The 22,551-nt window shown below is 43.1% G+C and overlaps 1 protein-coding gene across 9 annotated transcripts in view; it reads left to right on the top strand.

Annotated features, from left to right (window-relative positions):
• The first annotated feature begins 5,042 nt into the window (after positions 1-5,042).
• LOC105479704 (lysocardiolipin acyltransferase 1) overlaps positions 5,043-22,551 on the top strand; it is a 232,971-nt gene continuing 215,462 nt past the window's right edge. For 2 of the 9 annotated variants that reach the window (XM_071076458.1, XM_011737849.3), the window contains exon 1: positions 12,891-13,074. The gene's annotated coding sequence lies outside the window, so the exon portion shown is untranslated. Of the gene's footprint in view, positions 5,065-12,884; positions 13,215-13,295; positions 13,640-22,551 lie in introns of those variants that run through there. The other 7 variants (XM_071076457.1, XM_011737857.3, XM_011737855.3 and 4 more) reach the window with 7 other exon arrangements.

Consider the following 22,551-nt stretch of genomic DNA (forward strand, 5'->3'; position numbering starts at 1 on the left):
GAAGAAAAGAACATTTTAAATAAGAATTATCTAATTAGAAGGTAATTGAAAATCACTCTAGGTGGCATTTTGGTTAATGGATGGTAAAGAAGGGCATCAAGAAACAAGGGGTCCCAGTTCAGAGACTTCTGCAATAATTTTGGTGGGAAGTATGAACCTAGAAGGGATCTGAATGTAATCTCTCCTTGCGTGACATGTGATGCGTGTGACACCCACTCACTCTCTCTCAGTCCGAATCCCAACTCTCTCCCTGCAAGCCCCCACCTCCTCCCCTCAGCAGCCATCAAGCTTCCCATTCGGAGGCACAGCATCTGCAAGAATCTCGAGGTGGCCTGTGGTGTGGGCACGTGGGCACTTGGCCAAGGAGTATTGTAAGATTGGGGGACAAGCCCCCAGGGGAGGGCTGGGGGCTTCTGGGATGCTGTTAGCTAGTTCCATCACTGCCAGAACCCTAGCCTAGGTTTCTTCTTTACACAAACATATATTACAGGCTTACTACCTTACCTGCTTCAGGGAGGGCCAATGCCTGGACTCTCATTTCTGAACCCCGATGACAGAAGCCGGTGCCTTCTGGTCATTTTCACAGAATTGTTGCCAGTTACCCATAGTCTGTTCGTCAAATTCTTCCCTTCCTTTGAATGCCTGCATTCCTTTCTTGCCTGTTGACATTGGCTGTGGCAATGGAATTTTCCAGTTTCATAGAAACCATAGCAGTTTTAAGGGTATGGCTGCTCCGTAAACTTGTTGTTTCTGTTACAGCCTGAGCCCTGGAGCTCTTGATGAAACAAATATTTTATAACATGTAGGGTTTGTCACTGAGCAGACACCACTGGTGAAAGCACCCATTACCAGGCGCCAGTTAGCTAGAAAAGCCCTGCACACCGGATTGATTTGTCCTGTTCTAATTTATGTTGCTCAGTTTGTAAATAACCGTAAGCAACTCATGGCAGTAGAAGTGGACACATGGGGCTCGAGGTAAATAATAGGGCAAGATGACTCTTCAAGGCAGTGGAACATTATTAAGTGAAAAAGCAGGTTATAAATGGCTAAGTACAGGATGACCCAATTTTTCTAAACATGTATGTATACATGTGTGCGTATCTGGTGGATACACAAAAATAAGAACATTAAGCAGTGATTCTCTCAGATTGAGGGATTTGTGAAAGATTTGTACTTTCTTAATATTTGCTTGCCTGGTTTTTCCAAATTTTTTCAAACATGTGTTACTTTGTAATAATAAGAAAAACAAGTTATTTTAAAACATAAATGAAAACAGCAAGATCCTGGGCAAACACCATGTGTTTTGTCTGAATTCCACATTCCCCTTCATGAAGAGCCAAGACTGGTCTGACTAGTGGGGGGCCCAAATTGCTGGGGGCAGGAGAATGGGAACTTCTCACAGGTGGCAGTAGGGGGCATCCACACTGAGGAGTCAGCAGACTCATGCCCCTTACATGAAACCACTCCAAAGTTGTCAGATGGGTGGTCCAGAAAGTTGCCACAACAGAAAAGGCAGAGGCATGTATTAAAGCTGCACTCAGAAATCCAGGGACACTCATTCATGCATCCACTGATCACCTACTCCGAGCCAGAACTGTGCTGAGAAACAGGGAGATGGCAACAAGGCAGCCGGGGAGGGGCCTTAGTGGGACCTGAGGTGCAAGGCTTGTTGGCAGGGGTTGGGATGTTGGTCAGTCACCACGGCTTCATGATCCCTGTCTTGGTTCATTAGGGCTGCTACAATAGAATACCATAAACTAGGCCGGGTGTGGTGGCTCATGCCTGCAATCTCAGCATTTTGGGAGACCAAGGTGGGGGGATCACTTGAGCCCAGGAGTTGGAGACCAGCCTGGGCAACATGGTGAAATCTCCATCTCTAAAAAAGCATAAAAAATAGCCAGGCGTGGTGGCAGCTCCTGTGGTCCCAGCTACTTGGGAGGCTGAGGCTAGAGGATTGTTTGAGCACAGGACAGGGAGGTTGCAGTGAACTGAGATTGTAACACTGTACTGCAGCCTGGGTAACAAAGCAAGATCCCATCTCAAAAAAAAATTTTTAAAGGCCAGGCATGGTGGCTCACGCCTGTACTCCCAGCACTTTGGGAGGCCAAGGCAGGCAGATCACTTGAGGCCAGGAGTTCGAGACCAGCCTGGCCAGCATGGTGAAACCCTGTCTCTAGTGAAAATACAAAAAATTAGCCAGGTGTGGTGGTGCGTGCCTGTAATCCTAGCTACTCAGGAAGCTGAGGCAGGAGAATGGCTTGAACTTGGGAGGCAGAGTTGCAGTGAGCCGAGATTGTGCCATTGCACTCCAGCCTGGGCAACAGAGCAAGACCCCATTTCAAAACAAAACAAAACAAAACAAAAAAATAACTTAATAAAAAAGAAAGAAAAAGAAAAAAGAATATCATAAACTGGGTGGCTTACAAACAGCAAAAATGTATTGCTCATAGTTCTAGTGTCTAAGAAGTCCAAGATCGAGGTGCTGGCAGATTCCGTGTCTGATGACGACCTGCTTCCTGGTTCACAGATGATGCTTTCTGCTGTGTCCTCCTATGATGGAAGGGGAGAGGGAGCTCTTCTTTATAAGGGCATGAATACCCCCCACAATCTCCACCTCCAAATACCATCACATTGGGGATTAGGCTACCACATATGAATTTGGGCGTGGGGGCACAAACATCCTATAGCGATCTCCCAATACAGTAATCACACTGGGTTTAAACTAGGGGAACACGAACCACATGGCTGCAGTGTGGAGTCTGCTTCCCACTCTGACCCTACAGTCAATTTCTGCATTAATTCGCAGTTCCAAGTTTTATTTAAAAAAAAACAGTTGGCTAGGATGGCTGTTATGATTTATTTTTAACAATTTCTCAATATGATGTACACATATGCAAAGCACTTTGACATGCACTATCTTCACATAAAGCAGATTTTATTATCCCCTTTTCACAAGAGAGCAAATGGAGGCTCAGGGAAAATAATTGCTGGTACAGTATTTACACAGTGATTGGGCCAGGGCTGGGAATATGGTTTTCTGGCCTTTAGTCCAACACTCTTGCCACTATACTATCTCACAGTTATTTGTTCATTCATCCATTGATTCATCCAACATCAGTCCTACTCAGAGCCTGTCAGGGTTATTGCAGGTGTGTCCAGAAACTCAGAGGTGGGCCCCAATAATTACACTCCAGTATCCGACCTAAATCAATAACTCTCCATCTTGAATGCACTTACAATTGCCTGGAGAGCTTTTAAAAAATACCACTGCCTAGGCCCATCCTAAACCAAATACAATGATGATCTCTGCTATTTTGAAAGCTCCCCAGGTGACGCTAATGCATAGCTAAAGTTTAGAAGCATGGTTCTTGAGAGTAAGCACAAAGTGTGACCATTTCAGTGACTCTCTGAACCAACTTATTCTAGTGGAACTGTTTTGAATGCTGGTCTTGAACCCCTGAGCTCAGAAGTTCGTCTTGTCATCAGATACTCGCTGTGGGGTGGAGACTGAGTGTCACAGACACTGACTTTGTATTATAATAGGATGGTGCAGAATGGTGAGAGTTCTGGGCAGCAACCAGAGGCCCCAAACTGTGCCTGGATATCATACTGGAGAGAATCTGAGCTCTGTGTAAGGGATTTGCTTAGCTTTCCATAGTTGTTTCTATTTTCTGAGTTTTTGTATGTAAATGGGGGTATAGGAGCAGAAAAGATAACTGAGAAGAATTAGACAGGGCTTAAAGAGGATCTCATCCAAGCTCATGTTACAACTAGCTAGGAAATTGAATCTCAGAGAGGGAAAATAACTTGAAACAATTAGTGAACAATGCTAAACAGGACATGATTCAGTGCCAAATTGTGGCTGCAGGCCACAACTGCCTACTCGCCCAGTGCTTTTGAGGACTAATGGTTCTCCATGGGTCATAGTGCATAAGCACTTTCTTTCTAGGTTGATTGACATTCACATTTTCATCTCCCCGAGGCATTTAACTGGAGCAAATTCATAAGCCAAATTAGATAGAGATGGATAGAAGGAAGAAGTAAAAAGAAGGCAACTCTCATTTGCTAAGCATATACTACATGTACTAGCACCTCATCACAGCTCCACAAGGCAGGAACTATTTATTATTCTCATTTTGCAAATGAGAAAACTGAGGCTCAGGGAAGTCAAACTACTTTGCCTCAAATACAGAGTTGGTATGTGGCAGTGGAACTGGATTGCATCTCGCTGTCTTTGCTATGCTTAGCGTTTATGAAACCATGACTATAAATTTTAAATTCACTTCTTACTGGTAGTTTGCCTACAGGTCGATGAACTGGATGGTGTTTTCTAGTGACAAACCGAGGATTGAGACATCTACTATTCTCTCACCTCCTGTTGTTGATTTTTTTTTTTTCCTTGAGTTATTTATCCCTATTTCCCTAAGTCGATTGATGTAACCAACACAAGCTGATGTGATCATGAAACATGCATGACTTTGATGGAAGAGACGAACACAGAGGTCAAGAAACAGGAAGTGAATCCAAGGTGAACTTGAATCAGAGCCTAGGGCAGCCCCATCCAAGATAGGGAAGCCATGGTATATAGTATCCTGGGAAGAATTCCAGGGTAAACTGGAAATGAGGACTCTTTTTTCAAGCTATTTTCAATTTATCCAGGAATAGAAGACGCTGTTTTCTAAACACATGAACACATTGATGACAAAGGATAAAAACACATAAATGACGTTGTCTTCTTTTGAAGAAATCCTGGAAACAGACGGGTTTCTTAACCAGCCAGGAGTACTGTTCTGTTTCATTTCACCACTATGACCCAAGCATGGCATATCAGTCAAAAGAGCTTTGTGACCTTGGATACAGCAATCATTTTTCATATCATTGTTTCTAACTATGGGGCAGCTTCCACATGCTTGCCTCCCCCTATTTGTTCCTGGAAACTGTCTCTCATCACGAGGCAACAAAATGAACCAGCCTAGATTTCTGCGAATAAAGCATGTATATCTGATCCTGGGTGTTGCTTTGCATTTTATAGCCTGGGACATTTATAGCTGAGAATACCTGAAGGTAAGGCCTATTTACTACTCTGTTGGCTTCATACCGTATTTTTCTTGGATGCCTTTCTCTCTTTTATGAAGAAAGTAATACTTTTCAGATTCTGTAAAACAGAATATGCTCCAGGATACTTAGAAACTGGCTAGTCGGTAGGTCTAAAAGGGAAAAGGGAAGGAAATTACCATACATTGGACATCTAGTATGTACCCCCATTCCTAAGGAGCAAGTATTACCATCTCAATTATACAGAAGAGAGAATAAAGAAGTGAGGCACCATCAGAGGCATGACCTTCGGCATGACATGGACTCACTTGAGTGTGCATTTTGGCTACACCACCATCTAATTCTGCAGACTTAGTCAAGATTTCTGAGCCTCAGCTTTTTTTGTGTTTGTTTTATTTTCTCATTTAGTTTTCTCTTAACAGCTTTATTGAGGTATAATTGACATGCAGCACACTGCACATATTTAAAGATCTGTGTTAGTTTGTTCTCACACTGCTAATAAAGGCATACCTGAAACTGGGTAACTTATTATTATCTTTTTTTGAGAAGGAGTCTCATTCTGTTGCCCAGGCTGGAGTGGAGTGCAGTGATATGATCTCGGTTCACTGCAACCGCCTCCTGGGTTCACGCCATTCTCCTGCCTCAGCCTCCCGAGTAGCTGGGACTACAGGCGCCCGCCACCTTGCCCAGCTAATTTTTTGTATTTTTAGTAGAGACAGGGTTTCACCGTATTAGGCAGGATGGTCTCAATCTCCTGACCTCGTGATCCACCCGCCTCGGCCTCCCAAAGAGCTGGGATTACAGGTGGGAGCCACTGTGTCCGGCCGAGACTGGGTAATTTATAAAGGAAAGAGGTTTAATTGGCTCACAGTTCTCCATGGCTGGGGAGACCTCAGGAAATTTACAATCGTGGTGGAAAGGGAAGCAAAGGCATCTTTCTTCACACAGTGCCAGGAAGGAGAAGAATGAGAGCAAAGTGGGTGGCGGCGAGGGGAAGCCCCTTATAAAACCATCAGATCTTGTGAGAACTCACTCACTACCACAAGCATAGCATGAGGGTAACTGCCCCCATGATTAAATTACCTCCCACAGAGTCCCTCCCATGACACATGGGGATAATGGGAACTATTAATACAATTCAAGATGAGATTTGGGTGGGACACAGCCAAACCATATCAAGGTACAATTTAAGTTTTGACATATGCGTGTGTACACCCATGAAACCATCATCCAGTCAAGATAATCCTAACCTTCTCCCCAAAAGTGTTCTACTGCTCCTTTGTAGCCTTTCCCTTCTCCTCCTTCCCACCCTGTTCCCCAGCAACCACAGGGACTGCTTTTGGTCCGTATGTAGTAGGCAGTAATAACGGCCCCCCAAAGATGTTCATGTCCTAATCCTCTAAATCTGTGAATATGTTACCTTGCATGGCAAAAGGGACTTTGCGGATGAGATTTTCCTAGATTATTCTAGGCCCAACCTTATAAAGGAAAGAGAGAGGCAGGAGAGTCAGAATTAGTGAAGGCTCAGTGATGATGGAAGCAGAGTTTTCAGTGTGAGATCTGAAGATGCGACACAGCTGACTTTGAAGGTGGAGGAAGGAGCCACAAGGCAAGGAACTCAGGTGGCCTCCAGAAGTTGAGAAAGGCAAGGAAATGGAATCACCCCTAGAATCTTCAGAGGCAATGCAGCCCTGCAGACACCTTGATTTTAGCCCTGTGAATCCCAGTGTGGGAGACTGAAGAATAGCTCTCAAAAATATCCAGGTCCTAATTCCTGGAGCCTAAGAATGTTACCATATATGGCAAAAGGAACTGTGTAATTGTGATTAAATTAAGGATTTTGAGATGAGGAGATAATCCTGGATTATCTGGTGGGCCGTAAATGTAATCGCAAATGTCCTTCTAAGAGAGAGGCAGAGAGAGATTTTACTGTGGAAGAGGAGAAGGTAAAGTGATGTTGGAAACGGAGACTGGAGTGATGTGCCTTACAGATGGTGGCAAAGGCCACAGAACAAGTAGTACAGATACTAGAAGCTGAAAAAGGAAAGGAAATGGATTCTCCCTTTGAATCTCCAGAAGGGACCAATGCTGCCAACGCCTTGACGTTACTCAATAAAACTGATTTTGGACTTCTGACCTCTAGACCTGGAAGATGATGAATTTCTGTTGTTTTGAGCCCCTAAATTTATGGTAATTTGTTACAGTAGCAACAGGAAAATAATACACTGAGCCTTGGTTTTACATGTGTAGAATGAGGATAATATATTATTTCTGGGGTCATAGTAAAATTAAATCACTTAGTTTATAGCATATGGAGTTATTTTCCTACAGTCCCACTTCTTTCTCCTCAACCCTGAAAGAATGTGGTCTTTGGCATAACTTAAGTTATACTTCCAGAGGTGGTGAATATTAGCAGGGCAAGATTTGTTTGTGCTGTAGAAGCTCTGGTGGGAAGACTCTGGGATATATGAGCCCACTCTAGGGAAGGATCGTATGATACAACGATTGTAGGCTAGGACCAAGATCTCCACAGAGCTGGTCCCTGGGTAGAGAGGGCAAATGGTTAGAAAACCACCAAGAAAAAGAAGGGGTTTGTTTTTAAAAGGTTTTCTTGTTATTCAGGTATGGCACAGCCAAAAGATGGGGATATAACTTCTATTGAAAAGATAATTTGTTACAGTCAAGATGACAGCACATGTCACTCCACGTGGGCCCACAGCGGGGAGCACAAAGGTTGGTCAGAATGCACAAGCAGGCCAACTGCAGTGGCTCACGCCTGTAATCCCACTGCTTCTGGAGGCCAAGGTGAGGAGGATCACTTCGGTCCAGGAGTTTGAGACAAGGCTTAGCAACATAGCGAGATCTCATAATCTAAAAATAAAAATTAAAAAAAAAAAAATACACACAAAGCAGGAGGAAATCATGGGAAAGGCCTTTCTCGTGGTTTCTATGGTAAGGAATGGGCAAGGCAGGGCACGCAGGCTTAGGATAGGCTAGTTTGATCTCAGCAGGCTCTGGGGTGTAGAAGCTGTCCCAGGTTGTCTGCTGCATTGGTCCTGGGGTGATTAGGGCAGAGGAATATTGGCTTGGAGTGTAAGAACCAGTTAGAGAAGGTGGGGGTTTGTGTGTCCGGATTAGTTGGTTTGCTTATGAAAGGCACAGTCCTGGGAGAGTTATTTGCGATCTCAAGAACTTAGCTAACCCTGGGAGAGGTAGTTCTTTAGTGAGGCCTCAAATGACAAAGCATTGAGTACACAGAAAATAAGAAAATACAGTCAATATAGGTATCGGGATGGCCATCTCACAGTGATTATGTGGTCATCAGAGATGATTCAGTGGGGGTCGAAAATAGATGTTGAAGAGATTGGAAGGGGGTCTTAAGGGTCGTTACTATTTAGAGAAACAATAAATAAAAGGTAACAAACATTTCTTTTTATTTTTTTTTGAGATGGAGTCTTGCTCTGTTGCCTAGGCTGCAGTGCAGTGGCACGATCTCAGATCACTGCAACCTCTGCCTCCCAGATTCAAGAGAGTCTCCTGCCTCAGCCTCCTGAGTAGCTGGGATTACAGGCATGCACCACCACATCCAGCTAAGTTTGGTATTTTTAGTAGAGACACAGTTTCACCATGTTGGCCAGACTGGTATCGAACTCCTGGTCTCAGGTGATATGCCCATCTCAGCCTCCTAAAGTGTTGGGATTATAGGTGTGAGCCACTGCGCCTGACCCATTGTTTCTTGCCTTTGAATATGACTGTGATGTCTGGAGTTGTGACAACCATCTTGCGGCCCTGAGGCAATAAACATAAAAATGTAAGGCCAATATGTTAAGGAAGGCAGGGCAGAAGGAGAGAAAGAACCTGAGCTGGTTGGGTGCTGTGGTTCACGCCTGTAATCCCAAATACTCAGGAAGCTGAGGTGAGAGGACTGCCTGGGGCTGCGAGTTCAAGACCAGTCTGGGTAACATGGCAATACCCTGTCTCTAAGAAATTAAGAAAGCTTAGCCAGGAGGATCTCTAGGGCCCAGGCTACAGTGAGCTATGATGAAATCATGCCACTGTACTCTAGCCTGGTGTCAAAAACAAACAAACAAACAACAACAACATCAAAAAACAGAAAGAAAAAAAGGAAAAAAAAAAAGAAATGAAAGAACCTGAGTCCTGGATGTCATCTTTAAGTTAGAGTTAATTCTGAGACCACAAAGGTACAATCAAGGTTAAAGGAAATTAACAGAGGGGAATGAAGCACCCTGAGGCTAGATACAGTAAGTTAGACCATCGCACACTGTGGGCCCTGCCTGAAGGGACAAGGCGGGGAGTGGGTCCCAGAACCCAGTGAGAGCTGGGCTCTAGAGTAGGTGAAGCGTGAAGCCACTGCCACCCTGCAGCCCCACAGGGAGGGAGCCAGGAGAATGCAGCCTTGAGCTCTTTCTCAGCCCACCCTGCAGAGTCCAGCCAGGGCCTCCCATTGGCTAAACCCTGCCAGAGGCAAAAGACCAGGGAGTCAGGAGAGGAAAGCAGGACAAGTCAGCATAAAGATGGGGGTGGGGCCGGGCGCAGTGGCTCATGCCTGTAATCTCACCACTTTGGGAAGCTGAGGGGGTGGGGGGGTGGATCACCTGAGGTCAGGAGTTCGAGACCAGCCTGACCAACATGGAGACACCCCATCTCTACTAAAACTACAAAATTAGCCAGGTGTGATGGCACATGCCTGTAATCCCAGTTGCTCGGGAGGCTGAGGCAGGAGAATTGCTTGAACCCAGGAGGCGGAGATTGTGAGCCAGGATGGTGCCATTGCACTCCAGCCTGGGCAACAACAGCGAAACTCCAGCTCAAAAAAAAAAAAAAAAAAAAAAAAAGATGGGGGTGGGGAATGGGGAAGGCAAGAGATGGAGCAAAAAGAGAATAATCAGAACTATTAATAATTAGACTCCACAGCTGTTTTGTGTTAATGTAAATTTGTCACTACTTCCAAGCTGTACATTCTAGCACCAAACTCCTCAGCTACCAAAGACATGTCTTACTCTACGTCTCAAGAAATCAAAACATTTCATTTCAAATGCCTTTTGAATTTCAGAATCTCACTGGATGACTGATGATATTAGGTAATGCTAAGTCTCATTCATAGAAGTTTTTGCAAACAGGGAGACTATAGGCTATAATAAATGGGCCACTCTGGGCCTCCAGTTAAGTATCTGTGGCCTCCGCTGGCACTGGGCTGCATGTTCCTTGTATTCATTACCTTGGGAGAGACTTGGTCCGATTTTATTGGCAGCGATGTACCTGACTCTTTTCTGAGGTCTGTTATGGAGCACAGATTTTCCCTTATTACTCTCACATTTTGAAGAAGAGGGAGCAATTACATGGGCATAATAACAAAAGTACAATAAGAACTAGGACTTGAGATTTCCTGTGTGTCATAGCGTGTCCCTGAGCATTACAGAGAGTGCCCTATTAAATGTGACTATTAAGTCAATGGCTCATGAGGTTCAACAATTCATCAGCTGTGATGCTCTGTTATCGGGGTCAGGAAAGAGTCAGAAACTTGTCCCTTTGGGACAGCAGAGCACAGATTAACACCACTTTTTAAGTGCTATATACTACAATGTAATAATAATAGAAATGAAGTGCACAATAAATGTAATGTGGTTGAATCATCCCCAAATCACCCTCTTCACCCTTCACCCTGTTCATGGAAAAACTGTCTTCCATGAAAGCAGTCCCCGGTGCCAAAATGGTCAGGGACTACTTCTCCAGACGCCTTGAAGAAATACATACATTTCAAAGGTGGATAAACCCCACAAGAATTCAGGAGCTTGCTACATTGGTGATATTTTAAAATAATTATTTAAAAAACTGGGGGAATAGTTTTAGACTTAGGAGAGATGTAAAAAGAGTACAGGGATTTTTCCATATATTCTTTACCCAGTTTCCCCTTATGCCAACATCTTGTGTAAGCATAAAACATGTATCAAAACAAAGAATGATCCTGGTATAATAGTATTATGTAAACTACACATCGTTTTGGATGCTGAAGTTGTCCGATGATCTCGGGCATGTCAGGACATTTTTCCCAGAATGAAAAACATGTTACTACACCTTGCACCTCTACCAAAAGGAAAGAAGCATGACATGACATTTAGTAGATCTCTTAGAGTTTAGAAATCAGCATATTTTCCCTTGGGAATTCTGTTCCTATCCATTTAGCAGTTGATGTGGAAGGTGGCTAGTGATGAGTAGCTCAGATCAAGAAAGGGCTCAGGGCCAGGTGCGGTGGCTCAAGCCTCTAATCCCAGCACTTTGAGAGGCCGAGGTGGGTGGATAGCTTGAGCTTGGGAGTTTGAGACCAGCCTGGCAACATGGTGAAATCCTGTCTCAACAAAAAACACAAAAATTAGCTGGGCATGGTGGCAGGTGCCTGTAGTTCCAGCTAGTCTGGAGGCTAAGGTGGGAGGATTGCTTGAGCCCGGGAGGCGGGGGTTGCAGTGGGCCACAATCACGCCACTGCACTCCAGCCTAGGTGACAGAGTGAGACCCTGTCTCAAAAAAAAAAAAAAAAAAAAAGAAAGAAAAAGAAAAAAGAAAGGGCCCAGCTCTGTCCTCTGTAGTTAGTGCAGCCTTGCCTTTTGGGCTGTATCACCGGACACACATCATGATGCTAGAACTCTCTGCAATGGAGTTGCAAAAGCTATGAAGAGCCTCTGGCAAGCCCCCAAAGAACCACAGCACAGCCCTTGAAAGTTCTGGAGCATAGCCAGGCCAACTCTTAACAACAACAAAAACGAATTTAGAGATCTTTTATTCCAGTAATCTTATTTTAAAGGTAAAAAGGAGGCCTAAGGTCATAGGCATAATTGGTAGAATTGACTTTTGTTCTGGTGTTTCTCTCTGTAGTCATTCTTCACTTTCTGATGCAATTTTAGCACATCTTAAATACTAAAATGTTCTGGAACAAACTTAGAGAAATTATGAAGCTGATTTAGGAAAATAGCACAGGAATCTTTGATTTACAGGGAATTTGGGGATATAATTTAGCTATGTTGAAGCTATGCAGCCAAAATGTAGACGGTCATTATTATTATACCATAAATTTTGTGAGGTCAGGAACTTTGTAATTTTAAAAATATTCACTCCTCTGTGCCTTGTTGAATAAACGGATGAAACGTATAGACATACATGAACTACTGATGAGTGGCTGTGTGTGATGTGTAGCTATGTTTATTATTTATAAGATTCTTATTGTATTTGTTGAAGGCCAAGTTGAGGAGGGCATTGCTTAAGGGAAATGAAAAGGGGTTTAATCACAGTCCCCACCGTTCAGGGGCTTGCAATCTAGTAGGTTAGGGGACAGACACACCATGGTAGGTGAAGGAGACCTTTGGAGCAGTGTGATGAAGTTGCTATGGGAACTGGGAGGAAACATTTTCTAGGACTGGGGAAACACTGAGCGTGCTGGAAAAACTTTGTGCTCCTGATGAGGGAACCTGGGTTCTAGAGCTGTTTCTATTACTGATTTGTCCTGTCTCTTCGCGCACCCAATTTAGGCTTGTAAATTAAACTCCCAGATTTCTGTTTTCCATTTTGCAGCTCTAGGGGTTGAATGAAACATTAGGTTTCCTCGGACAAATGACCTCCGCTAATTTCCTATTTCGTTATTTTCTTATCCTTACACCCCACCGTTCCGTGGGTCCCTCCTCTCCAGGAGGACAGACGAGGAAATAAGCGCGGCCTCTTTAAAGGAGCTCTCAAAGAAAGGCACCCGGGGGTATCCCGGGCTGTGGAGCAGGCGCGGGGCGCCGCGGACCCGGGCTTCCCACGCAGCCGGGGACGCCGTTGCGACACGGCTCTTGCAGCCAATCAGGACGTAGCCTTCCGGGACGCATTACTAGGGCGACGGCCGGACGCCTCCGCGCTTCTGGATGAATTAACGGCGGGTTCCGCTCGGAGGTTGTGACCCTTACGGAGTCCCAGCTTGCCCACGCACCCCACTCGGCGTCGCGTGGCGTGCCCTGCTTGTCACAGGTGGGCGGCTGGAACTGTCAGGTGGGGTTACGGCGCAAGGAAAATGGCGGCGGCCGGGGGATCTTAGAGGTGCAGGAGCGGGAGCTGTAGCCCGGGCTTTTCCTCCTGAGACGTGGGCCTCCCCCGGGCCGCGACCTCGGGTAACGGCCCCTGGCTTGGGAGTTGGGGTCCGGTGCAGGTGGCGGTGGCGTCGCTGGCTCAGGTGGGAGGAGGCGCAGGGAAATGAATCCTGGAGGCTGGCGGAGGCGTCGGGTGCGGAGGGGCCGCGCGAGCAGCGAGGGCTAGGTAGCAGCGGGGCGAAGAGTGTCCCGTCGCTGTTTACGCTAGGAGCGTCAAAACCTTCCTCCTGCAACCACAGCGGGTGTGGGAGCTGCGCCCTCCCGGAACGCAACCTGAGCTCAGCCACTGTCGAATCCCATCCACTAAAACGTCTCAAGTGGCCACCACGTGCAGGGCTTCGACGAGAGCTGTGGAGAGCAGGGGCTGGGGCTGCCTTCCCTGTGAGTCCTGCAGGCGCCAAAGGCCTGCCTGTAGGTGCCAGAGTGGCAGTGCCGCGTAAAGAAAGGTAGGCCCTAGCCAGGGCGGATGCCAAACCTGATTTTTAAGGTGTATTTTAGCTTCTAATTGCCCATTTGAAGAAAAGAAGTTGAAAGATAAGGCACTTAGACGTGGTGGTGGAGATGATTTGCTTGCTTGTACTTCTCTGGTTCAGATGACTTCCCTGGAAACATTGCATCTGCCTTTAAAGTTCATTAACTGTGTTTCTTGTGTACCTGGCAGTAGATGAGATTAGGGATTGAGAGTCACTTTAAGCCCAAGAAAAGTATTGAACAAATGTGTTGAAGGCATTACCAAGGTGAAATATTTAATCATATCGTTAACTTTTTTGTTCAAAGAAACATCATGTCGTGAAATATAACTACTTGGGTTAGTTTTCAAAAAACTGATGATGAAAGCCCTTTTTGTGAAACATGTTTTTTGAGATTAGTAAAAATAAATCTTACCACTTTTTTGTTTAGGATTCTGTTGCACATTGGACTTAGATATGCTTGATATGACAGATAAGCATAGTATTAAGTGACTTTTGTTTTTGGTAGTAGACTTGATTTTGTGGAGTAGTACTTTGTTCTGTAACTGAGAAAAATGTAATAGTGCTTGTAAGTTTCAGTCAATAGCTGCCATCTTTGGAGGGCCAACTATGTGTCAGTTTCTGTGAAAGCTAGGCTTCTTCTACTTTTTAGTTTGAACACGTGGTCCTCTGTATTTGCCCCCATGAGGTCTTTAGGCTGGCTGTTGCTGACAACGAGGAGGAAGCAATGGGGAAAACCCAAAAGATTCTTCCTTCCAAACTGGATCCGTGGAGATTTGGTCAGTTTGGCCTGGGGTTAAGATTATGTGTGGATTCTAGTCCAAACTCTGCCACTTAAAAATGTCTTAGGGTGGCCGGGCCGGTGGCTCACGCCTGTAATCCCAGCACTTTGGGAGGCCGAGGCGGGTGGATCAGGAGGTCAGGAGATCGAGACCATCCTGGCTAACACGGTGAAACCCTGTCTCTACTAAAAATACAAAAAAAAAAAAAAAAAAAAATTAACTGGGCGTGGTGGTGGGTGCCTGTAGTCCCAGCTACTCGGGAGGCTGAGGCAGGAGAATGGCATGAACCCGGGAGGCAGAGCTCGCAGTGAGCCGAGACCGTGCCTCTGTACTCCAGCCTGGGCGACAGATGGAGACTCCGTCTCAAAAAAAAAAAAGGGTAATCATACAACTTTACTATTGGTGACTTATCTCTAAAGTTAGTATTTCGTGTTCAAACAATCTCAAACTGTTGGGAGGAAAAGAAAAGACAGTGTGTGTAAAAGGGCTTAAAAAAAGTTAAAAAAAACAGTGAAAATATTTGAAATTTATTCCTCTGCATTCATGTACTATGCCAGGCTCTGAATCGGGGACTTACATGTGCCAACTCAGTCGTCTAGCATCACTGTGAGGTGGATACATTTATTATCTTTATTTTGCAGATGAGGAAACTGAAGCACGTTGACGTTTAAGTAATTTGTCCATGTCACACAATTAGCACTGTGTTTCCAGCCTGTGTTCTTACTGTCTTACTACCACTATGCATACTATCTTCCTGCGACATACAGACGTGTTACGTATTAAGGGGAAACATTAATATATGCACAAATTTTTCATTTTTTATGTATATATATATATTTTCAAAGGCTCCAGCGATGTCCTAGAATGAACACATATTTCAAGCCAGTAGTTTTGTTTGTGATCTTTTAGTTGTGTAATAATCATGTTTTATTCCATTGGCATCCAGTTGTGTGGTAACAATTACATTTACCTTGGTTAAGTGGTATATTCGTCTTACTTTTGTTGCCCATTAGTTAAAAATTTGTTTTGAAACAGAGGTATGATTGATTTCTTTTTTTTTTTTTTTTTTAAGAGGGAGTTTTGCTCTTGTTGCCCAGGCTGGAGTGCAATGGCACCATCTCAGCTCACCATAACCTCTGCCTCCCGGGTTCAAGTGATCCTCCTACCTCAGCCTCTCGAGTAGCTGGGATTGCAGACATGTGCCACTACGCCTGGCTAATTTTGTATTGTTAGTAGAGACGGGGTTTTTCCATGTTGGTCAGGCTGGTCTTGAACTCCTGACCTCAGGTGATCCGCCTGCCTTGGCCTCCCAAAGTGTTGGGATTACAGGTGTGAGCCACCGTGCCTGGCCAGTTATGACTAATTTCTATCAGGAAGCACAAATCAGTAATTGAGATTTTTGTTTTTATTACATTTTTTTAAAAGAATAATTTGCTGGGGGACTTTTAAAAGAAAACTGATTTTAGTTAAGCTTGTTGTTTTGATATACTTGTGCTAATTTTTCCAGTCTTTATTTATTGAAAAAATAGGATGAGTAAAAGTGGCTAGGACATTTATTCTTTCATTGAACCTTTATGGAATAGCCCCACCAAGTCTTTAGGATGTAAACATTAACTCCTGACCCTACCCTTGAGGAATTCAGGGAGAAGTCCCAGGTCCAGAAGTTTGTAGACAGTTGAGACAAATAAATAAATGATTAACTAATAAAGTGTGATAAGAACTCAAATATAGTTGTGGGTGTAGAGAGCTGTGAGAGCACATAAAAGGGAACAGTTACTTCTTCTGGGGTGGGTCTGGCCAGAAGAGGAAGGGAGCTAACTGGAGGATAAAGGCATAGGGAGAAGCAGAGCAAAGCCAGGACAAGTGAGAGCTCATGGTGTCCAGGGGTCAGACCAGAGTATTGTAGGTGTTGCTGGGAGGGAAGCCAGGAAAGGTTAGAGCCAGGTTGTGAACTCTTATTAGCTAAGAGAGTGACTTTATCCTGCAGACAGTGGGAACTGTAGAAGGAGCTCGTTAGATGCATAACCTCAACTTTATGTTTTTGAAAGGTGACTTTGGTGACAGGGTGAAAGACAGACTGTAAAGAGGAGACCAGTTAAGGACAGTTTGCATAGTCCAGACAAGAGATGGTGAGGGAAGGAACCAGGCATTGGCTGTGGCAGAGCAGAGTTCACATTCCACACACATTTTGAAAGCATGTTGTGAGAGTGATTGGATGTGAAGATAACAGGGTTGTGGAAGGGAATACGTGCTTGCCGTAAGAGTAAGGTTTATTTCTTTGGAACTATATGGTTGGAAATTGGAGGTCTTCTTAACTAATTTAGGAAAAAGGATAGAGCAGGAAGTTATTTGTTTAAAAGGTATAGAAAGAATCATCTTAAGGTATGTTTGGGGGAAAAATGCTAGGATAATGGGTATTAGAATTTTTTTTCTTTTTACATTAGGTTTTGAATATATTTGTACAGAAATCATTGTAATATGGAAGTAATCACTGATGATTTCTCTAGTTTTAAAGCTGATCTCCACTTGAACTTGTGTAACACTAAAGTTGTCCAGCACCTAACAACATAACATGAATGCAGTGCAAATCGACTACAAGGTAGGGGGTGCAACTCTTGCAAAAGAGGCAGGATTTCATGAAGTCAAAGCTAGGGGGAGAACTGCTGAAACCATAAGTGCAAATAAAGAACTAGTGCCTAGAATAGGCAGAGATTCTTAAAAAGGACTCAGAAAGCACTGATCATGAAAATGATTGATAAATTTGTCTTCAGAGTTCATTAAACTTGGGAACTACTCTTCATCTAAAGACACCACTAAGAAAATGAAGAGCAAAATATGGACTGGAAGAAGAAATTTGCAATTTATATATCTGACCAAGGACTCATGCTCTGTGTGTGTGTGTATGTGTAGCATAAAAAAATTAATGAGAAAAATCATTTTAAAAATGTGTAGGCGTCTTGAACAGGCACTTTCTATTAGAGGGTCTCAGAATGGCCAGTATGCATATAAAAAGGTACTTAACATTATTTGTCAGTGGGAAATATAAATTAAAACAATAATGAGATACTGCTATACACCTTCCAGAATAACTAAAATTAAAAAGATGGACAGTTCCAGTGTTGGCAAGAGTGTAGACCAGCTGGATCTCTTACATATTGTTGGTGGGGGTGTCAAATGGTACAGTCACTTTGGAAGACTGTGGCTTTGTCTACTCCTACCCATGATCAAATGCTTACATTCGTTCCTAGGTATACTCAAGAGAAACTAATGCTTGTGCCTACTAAAAAAACATGTTAAAGAATGTTTATAATGCCTTTATTCATAATCAAAAATTGGATATAACTCAGTTGTACATCAGCAGTAGAATGGATGAGTAAATTGTGATATATTTATAAGATGAAACACTGCAGAACCAATTGTACATCAGCAGTAGAATGGATGAGTAAATTGTGATACAGTTATAAGATGAAACACTGCAAAACCAATAAAAGACAATGAATTATGGATATATGTATCAACATGGATGTATCTTACAGACATAAGTCAGACAGAAGATTGTACACTGCATGATTCCATTTAAATGAAGTTCAGAAATAAGTACAGTACTTCTCTGGTGACAGAAGTCAGAATAGTGATTACTCTGGGTTGGTGGTGGTGGTGGTAATGACTGAGAAAGGGCATGAGGGAACCTTCTTGCAACATTTTATACATTGAGATGTGTGGTGGTTACATGGGTATATGTATATGTGAAAATTCAGAATGTGTAAAAATATGAAGATTTGTGCTCTTTATGTACATACTTTAATAATAAAAAAGAGGCTCTAGTGAGAGTATGGCAATGCAAGAACACTTTAAATGAGAAAAAACAGCAGGGATAATTACGAAAGAGGTACTTTAAAAGAATTTAAAAGGGGTGTGAGAGGCTCCAGGAGACAAATGAAGAAAAGTATAATTTTTTTTTTGGCTAAAATGACTTTTATATAATTGTTTTGCAAAAGGCAAATGTGAAATTAAGGCTGTCACATCATGCTGTTTTACAATTTGGTCGCAAAATTGTGCCCCAAGCACTCCATCTATTCATTAGTTTTTTGTCCTAAGAATTAATGCATAATTGCAAAGTGTAATCTAAATTTTGATCAATATAATACATGATATTTTATGAACATAATAGATTTTTTTGTTTTATTTTTTGGGAAAATTCTAAGCAGATCTCTTTTTCTTCATTACAAAATATGGTCCTTGTTAAAGAGAAATGGCTGTGTGGTCCTCTCCCCATGAGACACTAATTGCTATTGGATAATGAGGACTGCTGTAATTCCTTTGGCTGCAAGGTTTTTAATGCGGTGAGCTAAGAAAAACCTTCAGTGTGTTCCCTATGGCTGTGAGGTAATGTCCCAAGAAAGTCTTATGAGGTTTATTCACACCTTTACCTTGTCCTCTCCTTGTGGCAGTAGGGCCATAGGGATCCTACTGTAAAAACTCAGGAGGCAAATGGAAGAGACATATGAGGGGTTGCCATCAGTGAAAGCTGACAGTAGAGGATTAACCGCCTTTCACAGGTGGTTACAGAACCGTCTGCAGCCTTTCACAGCTGAGATTCCTGAAGACTTCAGTTGTTCACTTCCTCAGAGAAACTGGATTACTGTTCTAGGGACAAAGATAAAGGAAAGAGTTATGGTACCCTTAGTTTTTCATCTCAAATAGGAGGTCACATCTGTTTTATGTAAGTGTATATAGTTAATTCCCTTGGGGGAACTCATGGAGGAGAGGGATAGCATGTGGTGAGCTGGTATCTAGTGGTGGTGTCACAAAGAAGGGAAATGCTAGATGAAGATAAGAATAAATGATGAAGAAAGAGGAATGAGTGGTGGTGGCAGTTTTTCCAGCTCTTCCAGCTCCATGTGACTGGGAGCATGGACTGAGGGGATTGTTTTTAACTCTTAACAGGGACTCTTGCCCCACTGGAATGTTTAGGTATCTTGGGAAAGGCAGCCTTGGCTGTGGCTCTGACCATTTCTGCTTTCATAATATAAATACTGTCTTAGAATTATTTTTTTCTTTTTGTGTAGCCTTTAAATAAAAATTTACCTGTGTAGAGTTAGGGAGGAAAATGATTGAAAGTTGGGGTAGCTTAAACACCAAAATATTTCTTGACTAAACTTGATCATTTTTGGACACACACCATGGACTTGGTAATGGGGACAGAGTTTTAAATAAGACACGATTTATGTCTTTGAGCTTTACTGTGTAGAGAAGGAGATAAACACAAATCAATGCCTTCAGTACAGAGGTCACTGAGATTTCATCACCTCTAGGTTTTCTGTGATGAAAAGTAAACATGGTAGCCATGAAACTATTATGAAGACCATAGGTAGTAATAGCGACCCTCTCTTTTAATAATGTGTGAGTGCCAGGTGTATACTGAGTTCTGTTCTAAATGCTTTAAGTTTTTAACTCCTTTAACCCTCTCAGCTTCCACTGTGTAGTAAATACAAGTACTGTTATTATCTTCATTTTGCTAATGAGGAAACAGAAGCCCCAAGAAGGTACGGGGCATGGATTTGAACCTATGCAGTCTCGTTTCAGAGTCTGTGCTCTTAATTGCTATGCTATAATGCCTATTTTAATGTACTGTAAATTTAAAATATACTGTACTTGTGTGGCTTTAAGTGTAAGGGATTATTTCAGTGAGTGTGCCTTGTATTACAAGTTATGTCCAAAGTTTCTGAATATCCATGCTGAATGTAACTTACTGTAGCTACTTAGGGTGAGTCTGTCTATAATGTGGGAGATTTAAATGAGACATCCTTTTTGCCTTTTCCCCTTTCATGTGTTATAATGATTGTTTTGATAGTCTTGCATGTTCCATTGTATCATTTCGAAATTCAGTAAAATATATTACCAGGTTTATTGTTTGTGTTATAATCATACACATAATGAAATTTTATGATGTAGTGCTCAACCTGAAGAGTTTACTGGGTTAACATACTTCTTAATGAGAGTGACTGCAGATTTAAAGTTAGGTTTTTTCATTTTTTATTTTTGTAGAGACGGAGTCTTACTCTGTTGCCCAGACTGGATTGCAGTAGCCTGATCACAGCTCACTGTAACCTTGAATGCATGGACTCAAGTGATCCTCCCAGCTCAGCTTCCCAGAGTAGCTGGGACTACAGGCATGTGCCACCGCACCTGGCCAATTTTTCTATTTTTTTTTTTTTTTTTTTTAGGGATGAAGTCTCTCTGTGTTGCTTGGGCTGGTCCCGAACTCCTGAGCTCAACTGATTCTCCCTCTTCGGCCTTCCAAAGGGCTGGGATTACAGGCGTGAGCCACTGCACCTGGCCCTAGGTTGTTTATATTTTTAACGTGGTGGTTCATTAAGACCAATTGATTAAATTAAAGCAAGAATTATGTTTGCTTTGTTCACTAAGAATGGGAAGGCGGTGGAGAAGCAGGATGGAAATAATCTAGAGGACTCCAAGGAGTGCCAGAGTGACCTTATTTTGTTGAATTTCTTTATGGTAGTAATGAAACCTATACAATTTAGCTTCTCTTTCCTTCAGAGAAGAAATATACTAGAAGTCAGAGTTAATAAAGATTGAGTCTTCAATTTTGCTAGGCTACTTGATAAACAGTTCTTGTCTATTGAGTAGGCTAATCTTCAGGGAACTGAGTATACATTGGATATAATTGGATCCAGTGGATATAATTTCCAAAGCTGTATTTATTTCTCTTTTTATCTATACTTTATAAAAAAATTAGGAGTGTTATATTATCATTTTGAATGAGGAACTCTGAAATTGTATCTGATTTTCTCTTTTGCATTTGTACTTAAGGCTAGTCAAATATGTATGCCTTTTGCATACATATTTATTTGGAGATGGGGAGGTATTTATACCAGTTTCCTGTGGCTGCCATAACAAATTACTGCAAACACCGTGGCTTAAAACGTCAGGCATTTATTTCTCAACGTTCTGGAGGCCAGAATTCTGAAATCAGTGTCAGTCAGCCAAGATCACAGTGTCAGAGGGTCATGCCACTTCTGGAAGATCTGGGGGAGAATCTGCTCCTTGCCTCTTCTAGCTTCTGGTGGCTGATGGCATTCCTTGGTTTATGGTTATATTATTAATCTCTCCTTCTATGGTCACATTATGGCCTTCTCCACTTCTGTCTGCAGTTAGATCTCCCTTTTAGGTTGAGTGTGGTGGCTCACGCCTGTAATCTGGGAGCCCGAAACCATCCTCTGGGAGGATTGCTTGAGCCCAGAAGTTGAAACCAGCCTGGGCAACATAGGGAGGCCCTGACTCTATAAACAAAAATTAAAAAGGTAGCCAGATGTGGTGGCATGCACCTATAGTCCTAGCTACTTGGGAGGCTGCAGCAGGAGGATCACTTGAGCCTACAGTGAGCCGTGATCATGCCACTGAACTCCAGCCTGGGTGACAGAGTGAGACCCTGTCTAAAAAAAAAAAAAAAAAAAAAATTGGAAGTGCTCCCTATGCTTCTGTTTTCTGGAAGATATTGTGTAGAATTGATCTTATAAACGTTGGTAGAATTCTTTAATGAAATGATCTGGGCCAGATTTCTTTTTCGAAGGCTTCATTCAGTTTCTTTAACAGTTATTAGGGCTATTCAGATAATCCATTTAATTTTGGGTGAGTTGTGGTAGTTTGTGCTTTTGAGGAACTGATCCATTGACACACAAAGTGGGCGTCCTCATTACTGCTGGGCAGTTGTAGGAGTGTGAGCCCCTCTTTAGGACTCTACTAATACCACTGGGAGGGGATGGCCTTCTTACCCCTGGGCTGCGGTGAAACTGACTCTAGGCCTCCTCTGATAGATACCACGCCAGTAGGGATCAGGAGGGATGTCTCATTACTGCCAGGTGGGAGGAGAAACCCAGGCTCTCCAGGTGGTCTCCACAGATACTCCCTGGCAGGGGAAGGTGGTTTTATTACCACCTGGCAGGGAAGGAAGTCTAGAATTCTCCAGTATCTCCCCTGTAGGGATAAGGGGTAGACACACCTGAACAACATTACTGCCTCATAAGGGTGGAAACTTAGGCTCCCCACATGGCTTTTGCTTTTGTGGGTGGGGGTGGGCCAGTT

Source organism: Macaca nemestrina, chromosome 13 (assembly GCF_043159975.1).
Source record: "Macaca nemestrina isolate mMacNem1 chromosome 13, mMacNem.hap1, whole genome shotgun sequence".
Taxonomy (NCBI): domain Eukaryota; kingdom Metazoa; phylum Chordata; class Mammalia; order Primates; family Cercopithecidae; genus Macaca; species Macaca nemestrina.